The sequence below is a fragment of the Chironomus tepperi genome, unplaced genomic scaffold, assembly GCF_022539635.2.
Source record: "Chironomus tepperi strain 1889 unplaced genomic scaffold, CSIRO-AGI_Ctep_v1 contig_418, whole genome shotgun sequence".
Classification (NCBI taxonomy): Eukaryota; Metazoa; Arthropoda; class Insecta; order Diptera; family Chironomidae; genus Chironomus; species Chironomus tepperi.
In genome coordinates, this window is record NW_027226540.1 from 150,108 (window position 1) to 166,395 (window position 16,288).

The 16,288-nt window shown below is 32.0% G+C and overlaps 2 non-coding genes across 2 annotated transcripts; both read right to left on the reverse strand.

Annotated features, from left to right (window-relative positions):
- Window positions 1–15,538: 15,538 nt before the first annotated feature.
- TRNAL-UAG (transfer RNA leucine (anticodon UAG)) lies at window positions 15,539–15,621 on the reverse strand. The gene has a single exon. It is a non-coding gene; the product is annotated as a tRNA-Leu (tRNA).
- An 85-nt stretch (window positions 15,622–15,706) lies between these two features.
- Window positions 15,707–15,789, reverse strand: TRNAL-AAG (transfer RNA leucine (anticodon AAG)). The gene has a single exon. It is a non-coding gene; the product is annotated as a tRNA-Leu (tRNA).
- Window positions 15,790–16,288: the final 499 nt, after the last annotated feature.

Sequence of the window (16,288 nt, forward strand, 5' to 3'; positions counted from 1 at the left end):
TCCATTCGGGAGAAGTCTAAGCTTTTAAAGTAAGGATTTTCGTTTGTCGACTGTTGACAAGTTTTAGGACCTGCTGTTGTAGTGTTAAAAAGTCAGAATTGAAGAATTTTTTCTTCAAATCTCTCTTGACTACACAATAGTTTGAGCCAATTTTACCAATTTTACCAATTTTACCAATGAACCCAAGTTGAAACTTGAATTGACTTTCTAGTAGAAATCGAATTGCGATTAGTGAGCCAAAAGTCTAATTGTAAACCTAAAATTTGATGGCAAGCTATAAACATTTACACAGACTAATTGCAGCTTATCTCACTCCAAGACATCCCTACACAGATTATTCTTCAAAATTCACAATTTCAAAATCTCCCCAAAATCATCACAAGAACATCACCATCCACCGAAACTACATAAGAGTACAACACCAATCGCATTTTTTGGTTGATACGTTTCATGTCGTGTCTTCACATAATTTTTGTTGCTTTATCATGACAACGTTAATGTATATCGTACGGAAAAATTGTTAGCTTTATTCTAGCAATGGTGTTGTTTGTAATGTGAATTAAGAAAAATGGACTTTGAAGACGAGAGCAAGTGTCTCATGTTGATATTTATTTTGTCAATGATTATAAAATGAGAAGAAAGATGTAACGATGTGATTCCATTTAGAAGGGAGCATAGAGATGGTCATGGACTTTTTGGGGGGTTTTAGGGAGAAATATTGTGATTTATTCTTGAAATAATTCTGTTTTGTCTTTGAATTAGTAAGCTTTAAGGATTATACAATAATAATGAGGATAGATATTAATCCTGGATCCTATATTCTTTTCTAAAGCTGAGCTTTAAGTAGAAACTTTTTGAAAATCGCACAGAATCTTAATCGAATCAATTTATTTCCATTAAAAACAATTTAATTTTCCTCACAAAAGAATGTGCAAATTAGGGATTTCAATACCGGACCAAAATCTCAATCCCGGGATTACGGTATTGAGAAATTCTCAATCCCGGGATCCCGGGATCCCGGGATCGATACTGATAGTACAATTTACTCAAAATCCAGTATCAAATAATACTCAAAACGGCTTAAAATAACTGAAATTAACTAAATTTCAATTAAATTGAGATAGAATTACCATTTAAAAATGAATCTAATTCAAAAATTGAATTCTTTAGCTCTACTTTAAATAAGTTTCAAGTTCATATTGATTCACATGTAAAGACAGATTCCAGGCTATCATATTCGGGGTTAATTCCGTCTAGGATTTTCAATACCTTTACTAAAATCTTTCCAATATCGGTATTGAATATCAATATTTCATACAAATCAGTTTCGGTATTCAAAACCTTAATCCAGACAAATTTTAACGTCTCTAATGATATGAACTGAAAAATTGATGTTAATCAGTTGAGAAATAACTAATCTAATGAAAACGACGATGATTTGTTTTTGGATCAGTATCCGTCTTGTACCAGTCTTGAATAAGTGCAACAAGATATTGTAGAATAAATTGTGGATAAAGATTTTTAAACGCATTTTAGTCAAAATTTTCAATTTTTAATCAAAAGGTAGAGCTATTGAACAATTTAAGTTCAGGATAAACTTTTTCTTTGGAAAAAAATTCAATTTTAAATTTGAATATTGAATGAAAAAAAGTGAAAATCCTAAGAATTTCTCAATACCGTAATACCGGAATACCGAAATTTCAATCCCGGGATTTCGGTATTAGAAAATCGAGTCGAATCCCGGGATCCCGGTATTCGGGATCCCGGGATTGAAAACCCTAGTGCAAATGACCTCATTAAGCTACAGTTTCCAACTTTTTTTATTACATTCTACTGATAATAGCAAGCAGATGCTCGCTATGAATTATTTATAAACTTTCTTCTTAATTGTTATAAAAAAAAGTTCAAATTTTATATTAAACGACGATGTTGAGTGAACCCAAAAGGTGTTTAAATGCAGACTTAATTAAAATGCAGACAAAAGAACAACAAATGAAGTGCATAGAATAAAATGTAAAAACAGAGACGGTGTAAATGATTGTCTTGAGCATTTTTGAAATGACAAAAAGTTGAACAAAAAGCTCAATTGAATTAATTTGGATAAAAAGTTATCAGATCACGTCACGACACAGGAGTGTATCCTGAAGCATAGTTTGAGACCAAAGAGCCATTCAAGTTCAAGTTTTCAGAAGAGCAACAGGGAAAATTATATCAAGTGCTCGTGCACAAATCAAAATGTGTACCTTTTTGTAAGGAATTTGTGTTTAGGATGCATTCCATCCTTTCTCAATGCTTGAATTTTAAGGATCTACTCGGATTGATCTAATTTATAAAATATCCTGCTAGGAATTACTAATTGAAACCTCTTTGATATTAAGATATTCATAAATGTTGATCTAGTTGCTTTATATTCTTAATTGAAAATTAATTTAATAACATGATACCTTAATACCTATTGTATATATCAGAGTTGGAGAGCAAACACCTATTACAGGTGAAAACCGTACAGTATCTTAATAATGTGTATGGATTTTCTTACAACACGAAGCAACACTGGTATAAATACCGAGTAATAAAATGCATCGTCCTACAATTTTCACTATAAAAGTAGGTCAAAAGCAGCAGTCATGGTGCTGTTAGGGTAAGTTTACAACTTAATACGACGACATGGTGGTGCTCTAGCGAACAATGTGTACTGTTTGGGCATACTTCAGAAAGAAATTTTAAACTTGAATGACATTCTTAATTAAAGGTTCTGTGGGTCATCAACCACCCCTCATTAATAACAGAGCCAGCAAATGAATCAGATGGAAAACCTTTTGCTCCAATGGTGGCGGATAGAAAAGTCAACGTTACAACAAAAAAAATTTTTGAAAAGAAATTTGTTACAAATTTACATCAAAAATTTTTGATTTTAAAATATTTTTGACCGTTATTTTGAAGATAAATAAATTCAGTTATTTTTTGACGCAAATTCATTTATTTTATGAATTTCACGACAGTAACGACTAAATAAACAGTGTCCATTTCGATTGCAACTATTACAATTGGAAAAACAGCATTAATTTAAAATTTTCATTTCATTAAAAAACGGTTTTTAAAAATTCAAATATTTTGTTCTATAAATTTAGTACTTGAGTTCTACGTTTGTTCTAAGTATAAGGCCCTTAGTTCTAAGTATAAGGCCCTAAAATTTTCTCTCCGCCACCATTGGCTTTTGCTGTAACCTAAGCTCCAAACAGGAACATGCTTGCAGTAAGTTGGTAAGTTGTCATTCGAAACCCCCTCATCAAAAATATTCTGGCTATGCTCTTGAAAACTATTGATGAACCACAATTTACAACTTATGAATAAACCCTTTGACATTCACTTACTTCCATTAAATTTACAAATCCAATTAATATAAATTGAATTTCATTCACTTCAAATCAACATGATAAAACAATTCCCTAAATATGGAGATGAGCAATTCCTTAGCATGAAATTTCCATTTATTTTTACAACTATCGAGTGGCATTAACATCACAAGCTCTAATTAATCAATCGGCATTTAGAGAGTTACGGTCTATCCACTTGCAAATACATCATGTCTGTTTGTCTATCTATTTTTAGTTTCATTTGTATGTTTGCATAACTATTAGTATGCTTTCCTCCTTTCTTCTTGTTGTTTATTTACGCACGTATTCCTTTTTTCGGACAGCATAAGGGCATGGAAAAAGAATAAGTTTGTGTTAAAGGGGTTTATTGGATATACTTTTCTAGCTCAATTTATTTAGGAAGTGTTCACCTATGGAATTTTTTTGGGTTTTGAAGGTTTTCATTTAATAGTAATTAAATGTACGAAATTTTGATAAATTTATGGCAGAGATGTGCAACCTTTTGTTAAATTTATAACAGTGGCAGCATGATCCTGATCAACTTTGATTTAGTTCTAGGTTTAAACCCAATCCGGAATCATGCTATACCCTAACATACAAAGAGCATGCTGACATTAATTATCATACACAAATCATGCTTTTTATACGAATTAGCATCCTCACAAAATGGAGTATCCTCAGATTATGCGCATTGTCTGTTAGGGATTAACTTGTCTGCCTGGTGTCGGATTTCAGATCGATTAGCCTTCTTGTGACATTTGAGCTTTTTTGTGCGACGTCTTTTTGGTTTTTTGGAGAAAAAGGTGGCACGTCTTAAAGTTTTCACTGCAAAACAGTGTTCAGTTGCACACAAGTTTCTCACCATTTATATATTTTTTTACACAACTTACTTACTTACTTAGCTGGCTCTACAGGTAAATTGTGATCCATAGGCTTTCTTAGCTTGCATCCGAAGCTGGGGCTTTATCTGGCAATCACTTGTCAATTACCAATTTCAAGTCCATTATCATCTCTATCGACAACATCTTTTAAATAACTTAAATTTCAAAATTTCCGGAAAAGTTCAAAAAAGTCACAATTCCAAACGGACCCCTCAAAAAAATTTAATTTAGGATTTTACAAAATATCAACTTTTTCATAAACATTCTACTCTAAATATGAAATTTCCTTCTCCTCTTCTTATTCAGTCACAAGAAAAAATTCCAACAAAATCTCAATAGCTTCATGCAATTCCCCGTCTAATAATTTGACATCAAAAGTGAACGAACCTTTAAAAAAATTCTTAAAAAATTTCATAATTCTACTCATAAATTTCATGTAGCAACAGCTTTCAATGAAAGCTTTTCACGCTGCCACTCCATGTATGCAAAAAATCACAACAAACCAGAGGAAAAATATTGTCTATAAAAATTTTTAATGCATCCCTGAATGAAAGTAGAAGAAGGAACAGAATATTCTCCGAGATGTACTTGTGTTTTAAGGTGTCCATAAACAAAAATCAATGTTGATATGAAAATGTGCGAAGAGACAATTTTCTCCCATTTTACCATTAAAATGTACTATATTCTATTTTATGTGTCATATACTCCTCGATTGAATACAAAAACGAGCAGATGATAATATTTTTTTGGGGGAGGAAAACAAGAGCTGAGAATTTTCATAACAAAGCATAATAGGAAGGAAATCTGAAAGTTTGGGGAGTAAATTGAAGTGTAAGATAGAGAAAGCATTTCTGTACCCTATCAGGCAAAGAGCATACTCATCTAAATCAGCGTCCTCATAAGTATTCTCAATCAATATAATTGACCATAGTAAATTTCGCGAGCATGCTTCTTGTCTGCTAGGGTGCATTTATATGTTGACATATAATTAAATTTTATCAGTGGAATCACAAGGGTCAATAAAATTCGAATAGGACAAATTAGTTAATCGATCAAAAATTCAGGCCCAGGCATTCATGACGTTAGGTCCGATTTAAATCAGGTACCATGTAAGAGTCAAGTTGACCTAGGGTTTATTATAACAGGTGTTAAAATTTATGTAATACCAGTATTAAATACCAAAACTTACTAACTCACTTACTTTGCTGACCGTATAGGTCCACTGTGATCATTGGACTCCCTCAGATGACACGAGGGGGGAGTTCTTTGGTCTACAACGAGCTCTATTACCATCCACGAAGTCAGATTATTGAATACCGATAATTTACATAAATCAACACCGGTATTGAAAAACAGTGCTGGTCAGTTGCCAGATTTTAAATTGATTAATCGATTTGTTCTGTTCGAAATGTACTCAGAGAAGAATTCATGGTTTTAGGGTCATTATTAATTTTATTGATTACCAAAATAATCATGTTTGCTTTTTCAATGATTTGAGAGTAGCATCTGATGTCCTGAATTCGTCTTTAAGTCGCTAACTACAAGAGGTTCTTAGAATTATCTAAGTATAGAAAAAAATTGAAATTTTGAAAAAAAAAAATATAACTGTACATGTTCAATTATGTGAACATTCTTATAACCATGATCCTTGTCTGTTCTAGTACCAGTTATATCTGGAATTCTTACATACCTACCTCAGCAAACGCTATTAAGCTCCAAAATACTTGTTGAGCATTTTCCAACAAATTTTATTACCTTTGATGATTAAAATTTATTTTTAATGTGCTCCTTAATTGCTCAATTCAACAGAAAAGCTAATATTTAATTAGAAATCAAAAGCTCAAGAATCATCACACAATTTGATCCAGGCACTCAAATCCCCTAAACATATTCCATCCCGTAAAAAAGTTCTAGTGAAATGAAAAACACGAAAAAGCACACACAAAAAAATAAAGTTTTATTTTTTGTTGTTGCTGTACGGAACGTTCGTGCACATTTTCTCAGTTTCAATGTTGAACTCGATACGATAAGGAGTATTTTTGCTTCCATCTCCTGCATTTTTTGAAATAGCATTTTTTTCTCCTCTCTACGTGTCTAAAAAGAAAAAAAATCTATATATATATATATTGTATAAATATATTCAGTGTTGATGTTCTTTGAATAATAATAACAAATATCATCAAGTGGATTAATTGTAAGTGAAAAAGAGAAAATAAGGCCATTAATGTTGTGTCTAGTGAAAAGTGTTTAACATCAATTTATAAACTTTTTTTGTGAAAAAAATTCGTTAACATCCAAAAAAAGAAGTAAAAAGTTTTGAAGAGAAAAAATTAATAATTGAAAGGTATTGAAAAGTTCTGGATTGGACGTTCTAACTAGAATGGCACAAAATTAAAGCAGTAATTAGTTGGCTCATCAAGCTTTAATTTTGTGCTGATAATGAAAAAAAGTGTTGTTGTTTGTAGTTCTGGAAAAAATTGGAATAATGTTTTGATAAAAAATTGTTGCTGAATTTTGGCATTTTTGTTTAAATGGACGGAAAGTGTGAATCGTTGGATTTTGACTTGCTGTTGATTCAAAACACCTGTTGGGTTGGAACATTTTAGGTTGTAAAATTTCTCTGATCGGAATTTCCTGGAAAATTTTCAAGATTCTTACATTAATGTGCGGTTAATGCCAATTTCGGCCTATATTCCCTACAAATAGCTCCAAATTTGTTAGGGAATTTGAATGTAAAACAAGCTTAGTTAGACTCGTAGACCAAATTAAAACTTGTTGATTTCTTTTCAGAAAATTTAAGGTCGTTTCATAATAATTTATCACAGTATGAAGTCCTTAACAGGCAAAGAGCACGCTTTCAAGATACAGAAGATAAAATAAAAAGACGTAAAAAGTCACTCCCAATCGGTCTCTTTGCTTATCAGGGGTCAACTTGACTTTTTCATGCAAAATTCGAGCCATCTTAAAATGCTGACTCAATATAGGCCGGATTTCAATGAATGTAAGTTGGAGTCAGGGACAATGAAATAAAACTTTTTTTATGAATCGCCAAAATTAAGAAGGATATTGGGATTTTTTCCACGAAACACCTAGCAAATTGAATATATTTTTTCAAAAAGGTGATAGGCTTCGACCTTAAAGCACCTCTCTGAATACGTCTTGAGTCCAGAATTACTAAAATTTTGATTACATGGACATATGATCTTAGTCCAAGGGCTTAAAATTTCAGTAAATTTCAAAATTCCACCAGAGTTTTCAGGATTCTCCACATAGTAGGAGAATCCTCCTTCTAGAATTCGAACTCCCAAAGTCCTCCCCGAGTGGACACAGCTAGTCAATATCTAGTATTAGACATGATTCTACTAGCCATTTATCTTGCCAAAAATGTCTTGACAATGTAACAAGACATTAACTAGACTTTAACTAGACATATGGAAAGTTGATTTGTAAAGAATTTTTTATGAAACCATATACTTCACAAGTGCAAGCAGAAATCACAGAAAGAAATTTGCATGAAACCATATACTTCACAAGTGCAATCAGAAATCACTTTTATAAGTGCAATTTTTTTCTGCACAGTTTTTTAATATATTTATATGCAATGAATGGTGTGCACTTAACGACTTTTGCCAAAGTGCATTAGTTAGTTACTATGTGACTTGCCAAAATGTTTTTATGACAGCTTCGAACGTGTAATTCTACTTTTTCCAAAATAATTTAATTAACAAATACATTCATATCCACATATAAATTTTTGTCAAATTCCGTGTACGTTAAACGGTTATGGTTGACTAGACATTAACTAGACATAAGTACTGTACATATGTCTAGTTAAATGGAACGTTCCAAATATGTCATTAGTCGTCCCTATGTCAAGTTCCAAAGTCTAGTTCATTGGTAAGTAACTGGTAATACAAAGGCTAGTAAATGTCAAGTATTTAACTAGTTACGTGTCCACTCGGGCTCCCAACCCTGAATTCCATCATCTTACAATGCAAATTCTCCAAAGGCCCAAACAAAAACAAATCAAGTGTCAAATCTCACAAAAGTGACATCGCATAAAAAATCTCACTTAAAATTATAAAATAATTTATTATCATTGACACAGAGTGGATGAAAAATAAGAAAGAACAAGCATGAATGAGATGTAAATTCTCATTTTAAAGAGCACAAGACAAGAATAAAAAAATTGAATTGATTTAAAAAAAGTTGAGCTTGTGTCACTTCCCCATTCTTTATTTCATTCACAAAAAAATATGATTTAAGAAAAACAAAGAAAGAAGAAGAAGAAAAGTTAATAAAGTGAGGAACGGAAAGGAATGAAAGACAAAAAATTCATTTCATTGTCAAGTGAAAGGAAATTGAAAATGAAAAAATTTTATCAAAAGAAAAAAAAGTATGAATTATGTAGAAGGGGTCGACTGATAATGATGTCTATTATTTATGGGAATTCCGGAAGACATACGACATAAGAATGACTGATGATCCACCTTCTGGCTGATCTGACTCTAACCTGAGGTCCGATTTCACAGAATCTGGTCTAATGTCAAAGTTACGCTGCTCTACGACCGGACTTTCGGTCGTTTTTACGTCATGTGCTGTCCTGGGATATGCGACACTAAGTGACACTTGAAAAGTAAATCCGAATACCACTAGTCGGTTAATAAATCCTAAATCGGGCATCAGGCTGGTCTGACTCTGATATAGAGTTCGAAGTCGACTCGGATTTTGTTTGGAAAAATCAACTCGAGTCGACCAAACTTACTTACTGACTTAATGGAACCATGCTCCGACTTGGAGCCTAGCTTGCTACAAAATGCTTGCCATCTGACTCTGTTGCTGGCTGTATCGAGTCGACTTTGAGCTCTGATCTGTGATGGTATCGGATGTAAACCAAATCCGGCTTCAAATCAGAGTCACGCTGGTTTGGGATCAACTCCATATTCAAATAACTCTAGTCGACTTTTCGATACAAAATTCGAACCAACTTCAATGTTCGAACTCTGCATAAAAGATAACAAAAAAGCTAATTCCGTCATACATCATAAATGTTCAGCCCCTAAAAATACGTACCATACAGCACAGTATGTGGTCACATTTCCCTCCTTACATTGTTATTGTAAAAATGATGGCATTTAAGTGAATCTGACAGAGATGATAATTTAATTTCATTTTGAGTATCTGAATAAGAAGACATTGAAGGAATGTTGAAGATTCGTCCGGATTTACTCTCGAAAATTTTTTATCAATATTATTGTCATGCTTGACAATCATCCTGTATCGATTTTTTTTGTGTCATTTACAGATAACAGCCCTGAAACCAAAGCAAACAAAATTCTTGTTATTATATTTTCCTATCATTGAGTTTTTCTGCTGTTCAACACACAATGTGTCACATACTTATTATGATTTTGAAGAGGAAATGAAGACGAGAATTGAAAACTTATACAATTCAAAATTGAGGTTTAGAAGGAGCAATAACAACGATTGATAAGAAAAACATGTCAATTTATTCCATGATTTTTTACAAGATTTTTCCAATTAGAACTTGAATTGTGTTTGCTAATAAATGAAGTATGAGCTGATTTTCTCAAGTTATTGACTGAATTTTAATTGAAATATTGTCTTCTTTAAATTTTAAAAGCTATAACGTTTACTTTAACAGCACAATATGGCAAATTTACCTTTTAACCATTAGAATGGACAGAAATTAGCAATCAGCTGCTTGTGTTAAATGAAGTTTTCAGCAATTTGACAAAGGACCTTCAAGTTTCTCTAAAAGAGTTTATTAACCTGATGTTCAAAAGGGTGTTGTTGATCTAATAAATCAATTAAAAAGTTAACCAAAGACTGAACCCCTTCCTATGGATCTTCAGTCCAATTTTTCATCGCGAAATTATATATTAACATCAATGGAAGCCATCTTCGTGAGAAAGCCAAATGGCGGCTTCCCTTTAAATTCAAAAAATATATCCATGATGGAAACCTAATAGCTCTGACGTGAAGTATTCTGCATGTGTGTCATTCGAGAACCTCCAAAAAATTGCATATCCTCTCTCCAATTTAATTACGAAAATATCTGAATATCTGAACATTTCAGTAGGTCAGATATAAAGTAAATGATCGTATTGAGTTAATGCTCAACATTGCGTAAAAAGAATGAAAAGTGAATGATTTTAGAACGTAAACTCTAATCTTCACTAGTTGAAAAATTCAAATTATTAATCTAATTTACCCCAAACAGCACAAAATGGCTACTTACTTACTTCGCTGATCGTACAGATCAATTGGATCCATGCCCTCCCTACTAATGTCACTATCGCTGACTACTGCTTGCCAATTCCTGAATCCAAATGCAATACTGTTTCTATCGAAAGCTTCTATTATTGAGTTACAAAACGGTTAAACGATCAAAAAATTCAGGCTAACGTGACTCAGATTTGATGTCGGATTCAGTTTAAATGCCCACTCTTGTCTACCGCCGGGTTTCAGATCGACTAACCGACTTGTGCTATTTTGATAAAAAATATAATTTTACATAAAAATCTCAATTTTCTGATTTACCTGGACACCATTTGTTCATACTTGAAAATTGTGGTAAAAATGACATTGAAATATTATTTCTGACCTTTGAACTGGCTTTGAATAAAAACAAAATTTCAAGTAAATAAGACAGTCTAGTAATAATGAATTTTCAGTAAAATCATCATTAAAAGCAGTAAACACAAACCAATTTTAATTAATGGTTTGTGCGAACTTTCATGTTCTTGTTCTTATTTTCCGGTTTTTGTGTATAAGCAAAAAAAACTATGACTACAGCATCCTACGACTTACATTGATTTTTTTCCCCTTCTCACTATGGGGCAAAATGAAAAAAAAAGGGACATTCACTTTGATTTTTGGACTTTTTGGAATCAAGACTTGAGGGTATTTTTTTCTTATAGTACATATAGCAATAGACTTGCATGCAAAATTTCAGCTCATTTGGTGCTGTTTGGTCGGTTCTGGAGCTGTTTGAAGTTGAAAAATGGTAAAAAAATGGTTTATTTCACTTCTTGTTTGACTTGAAAAGTTTCATATTTAATTAAAAGATATTGAAAAACGGTTTTCGGTTCCTAATTCTACTATATAAGAGCTTTAATTTGACATGGGACAAGGTTTATATATATTGGGTTTTAGTGGCAGGACTTGAGAAAATGTATGAAAATACCAGGAAAAAAAGCTTCAAGCGTCCGGCAAATATGCTAGTTCTCAAAAGTTTCTCATATAGACCTATTTTTTCATAAAGTACTTACTTTCTACTTTCCAAAACTGAAAAAATATTCAAAATTGGTTGGTACGAACAAAAGTTATTGCATTTTTAGTTTTGGACGAATTTTTTCTCAAAACTAATATTTCTGAGATGAATTTGGAAGATATCATTTGGAATAAGTTTTTTAATGTTTTTTAATGTATTTAGTGATTTTAAGAAGACTTGTGAAGAAATTTTTAGAAAAAGTTCAAAATTCTCCGAGATAGAGGTACATATGCTATTTGACGACTTGACCCTTTTTCTATCACTCAAACTGCTATAACTTTTACAGGACTAAATATTTTTCAGTTCTGTTTCTTGTTTATTGTAGCTTGTTATAATACCTTTCCAACGATATATAATACTTAATAGTTGAAAGTAGTCTTGGTCGTGAAAACGGACCCTGTTTGTGACTGACCCTTTACAAAGAAATTTTCAAAAAAGTCATTTCTAAAACTACCACTTAGAAATTAAATAATATAATGTTTTTGTGTTTTTTTGGTCAAAATATGATAGTTGTGAATCTCAAAACTCAAAAAATTTCATTTTGTAAACTTTCGACAACTTTAGGGGCCTTCATAGGTAACACTTTGGTAGTCCAACAATTCTCAGATATGAAACTTTTTTATTGACTTTTTTTGATTGATATTCAATATTTACATTTATTTTGTGCAAAATATATCAATTTAAAAAGTTTAGGTCGAAAAAAAAGTGATTTTTGTCTATTTTGTTAAAAACAGGCTTAGGGAGACCACTTTTAAGGCACTCCAGTAGCCACTATGATTAAGTTCTATACATGTTTTATACATATTTATAAAGGTAATAGTAGTAACTAGTAATAACAGAAAACAGAATGCAAAAATATTGGTTCTAAAATAAGTTATAGTCATTTGAGTGGCCAAAAAAGTGTCGAGGAGGGCAACCAGCATAGGCAAAAACACAAAAATTTAAAATTTTACGTTTATTTTGACAAAAAACGCAATATTTTGAATTTTTACAACATAAAAATAGTTTTTATTCAAAAAACTTCAAGAATTTCATTGAAATGAGAAATTTTTGTGTTTTTGCCTATGCTGGTTGCCCTCCTCGACACTTTTTTGGCCACTCAAATGACTATAACTTATTTTAGAACCAATATTTTTGCATTCTGTTTTCTGTTATTACTAGTTACTACTATTACCTTTATAAATATGTATAAAACATGTATAGAACTTAATCATAGTGGCTACTGGAGTGCCTTAAATGTGGCCTACCTAAGCCTGTTTTTAACAAAATAGTCAAAAATCACTTTTTTTCGACCCAAACTTTTTAGAATTGATATATTTTGCACAAAATAAATGTAAATATTGAATATCAATCAAAAAAAGTCAATAAAAAAGTTTCATATCTGAGAATTGTTGGACTACCTAAGTGTTACCTATGAAGGCCCCTAAAGCTGTCGAAAGTTTCCAAAATGAGATTTTTTGAGTTTTGAGATTCAAAACTATCATATTTTGACCAAAAAAACACAAAAACATTATATTATTTAATTTCTAAGTGGTAGTTTTAGAAATGACTTTTTTGAAAATTTCTTTGTAAAGGGTCAGTCACAAACAGGGTCCGTTTTCACGACCAAGACTACTTTCAACTATTAAGTATTATATATCGTTGGAAAGGTATTATAACAAGCTACAATAAACAAGAAACAGAACTGAAAAATATTTAGTCCTGTAAAAGTTATAGCAGTTTGAGTGATGAGAAAAAGGGTCAAGTCGTCAAATAGCATATGTACCTCTAACTCGGAGAATTTTGAACTTTTTCAAAAAATTTCTTCACAAGTCTTCTTAAAATGACTAAATACATTAAAAAACATTAAAAAACTTTTTCCAAATGATATCTTCCAAATTCATCTCAGAAATATTAGTTTTGAGAAAAAAATTCGTCCAAAACTAAAAATGCAATAACTTTTGTTCGTACCAACCAATTTTGAATATTTTTTCAGTTTTGGAAAGTAGAAAGTAAGTACTTTATGAAAAAATAGGTCTATATGAGAAACTTTTGAGAACTAGCATATTTGCCGGACGCTTGAAGCTTTTTTTCCTGGTATTTTCATACATTTTCTCAAGTCCTGCCACTAAAACCCAATATATATAAACCTTGTCCCATGTCAAATTAAAGCTCTTATATAGTAGAATTAGGAACCGAAAACCGTTTTTCAATATCTTTTAATTAAATATGAAACTTTTCAAGTCAAACAAGAAGTGAAATAAACCATTTTTTTACCATTTTTCAACTTCAAACAGCTCCAGAACCGACCAAACAGCACCAAATGAGCTGAAATTTTGCATGCAAGTCTATTGCTATATGTACTATAAGAAAAAAATACCCTCAAGTCTTGATTCCAAAAAGTCCAAAAATCAAAGTGAATGTCCCTTTTTTTTCATTTTGCCCCATAGTGCTTCTGTAAGCAAAAAGCTACAAAAGTTGTAAAGACCTTGAAGTTCATAAATTTTACTTACCGTTTCCATGCAACATTGTTTCTATCTTTAACAAAAAAAATGTGAACATTTTCCCCTCAACAAGGCTTGTTACAACAAAAACTTTTCATTTCTTTCCCGATACATTCTCCTAATTAATTGATACAGAAAAGATTAATTATGCATAGAATAAGTATTAATTATCGAATATATTTTTTCATAAATTTATAATGAGATATTTTTTAATGAATTGGGGAAATGCAGAATTTAATTAATGGGAAGTTGTTAATTTTTAATAAGGTACATGTCTAGAATTAAAAGATTTGTGTCAACAATGATTCATTCATTAGGTTAGTTTAAAGAGGATGTTAGACCACTTCATGTTAAGTTACATCGGTACTCATACAGACTGGCTATCAATGGCACCAAGTGGAATACTATCCCAAAAGACATCTTTTTCTTCGTGATATCATCGGTCACTTCCCTGATGTCTTGTCATCTTTATTAGTCATAATTAATAATCTTTGCTAATGAAGCTTCCATAGGTCTCAAAGCCTGGAAGATATATGTCCTAGAAAAAGTGATGGATTTAGACTTAGGATGGTTGGTACAAAGGCTAGACACTCCAAAGTACAGTACTGTATTCACTGTACTTGCACATAATTTCAATAATAATAGAACTGGACTTCTGGGATGCTTGAATCTGGTTTGAGATTTTCCTGAGAACAGATTGCAACTTTTCGCCGGTCCCAAAGTGGATTAAGTATTGCCTGAGGCCGAATTTTGTCAAATCAGTCCCAGTAAAGAGTCTCACCGGTCTGAACTGGATTGTTTGTCTTTTTCATTCCATCTACCTTCCAAGTAATAGAATATCCAGCCCCCATGTATCTACATTCTTAAAAATCTGACATTTTTTGATATTGTTCCTTCATGGAAATGGCATTCTTCTTTTTAAGAGTCATAGGTATGTAAATCAAAGGATCTTTTTCTCGAAAAGACCAATTGCAAGTTTATATCCTTCAGTCTTGTTTCATGATTCAGAATCATACATATGATAAAAATTGTTGTCCTTGTGTTATTGATCGAGTGACTTAAGCGCATTTTAGACCCGATTCATACATAACAATGTTACAAAAAAACCCTAAGAACAAGATCCAGCAGGACTTAAGTCACTTCTAAACCTTCAAAACAAGATTCAGTAAGATCCAAGTCACTTAAAGATCTACAAAACAAAATCCAGTAAGATCCAGGTCGCTTCCTGGTCTAAAAAACAAGATCCAGTAAGATCCAGATCATTACAAGACCTGAAAAACAGTAGGATCCAAGTCACTTTCAGAAATAGAAAACAAGTTTCAGTAGGTTCATAAACATTATCGATAAACTATGCAAAAAAAATAAATTTTTCTAATAACGGCTTTCTGGAATTCAAACTTTCTAACGGTTTTGCAAATTTCAAATCTTTCCCGCAAAAAGTTGTTTAAACTTTGAGAAAAGTTTCAAAAATTTGCTAAAAAATACCCCAAAAAAAACTATTGGCAGTGATGGGATTCGAACCCACGCCCCGTATAGAGACTGGTGCCTAAAACCAGCGCCTTAGACCACTCGGCCACACTACCTGATTAAAAACACAGTGAGTTATTCAGCTACCCTTTGGAACAAAATTCCAAAAATCCGCAAAAAAAAAATGCTTCAAAAAAATAATGGCTGCGGTGGGATTCGAACCCACGCCTCTTAGAGAGACTGATGCCTTAAACCAGCGCCTTAGACCACTCGGCCACGCAACCCGATCACTTGATGTTTTGACCTTGAAATAATTGTCATTTTAAATTATGAAAAATTAAGGTTTGCATACTTATATGCTTAATATACGTAGTCAAAAAAAACATTAGGGTGGGTCTGGATCGTGCTTTTTTGAATTTTTTTAAAATAGCAAACAATAATATTTAAAATAAAAATATACGTTACAAAATGAACGGTTTTCAATTCTCGAAAGGGGGCCCGTGTACCCAGTGCCTCCCTACCCTGGCTACGCCTCTGATTTAGTGCGCTTTCTTTGCTATCAGGTGGTCTAACTTCTTTACCTTATCAATATATTTCACTTTCATTTCCACCTTTATTTTTCTTCGAGTATTTTCAATTTATTTCCAATTTTAGATCAACTCTATTAATTTTCCTTTCCTCTACCTTCCTTCTTTTATTTCCCTTGTTTATACCTTAAAAATTGTATTTTTTTACATTTACTTCAGTTTTCTTTTTGTATGTTAAAGGTAGAGAAAGATTATT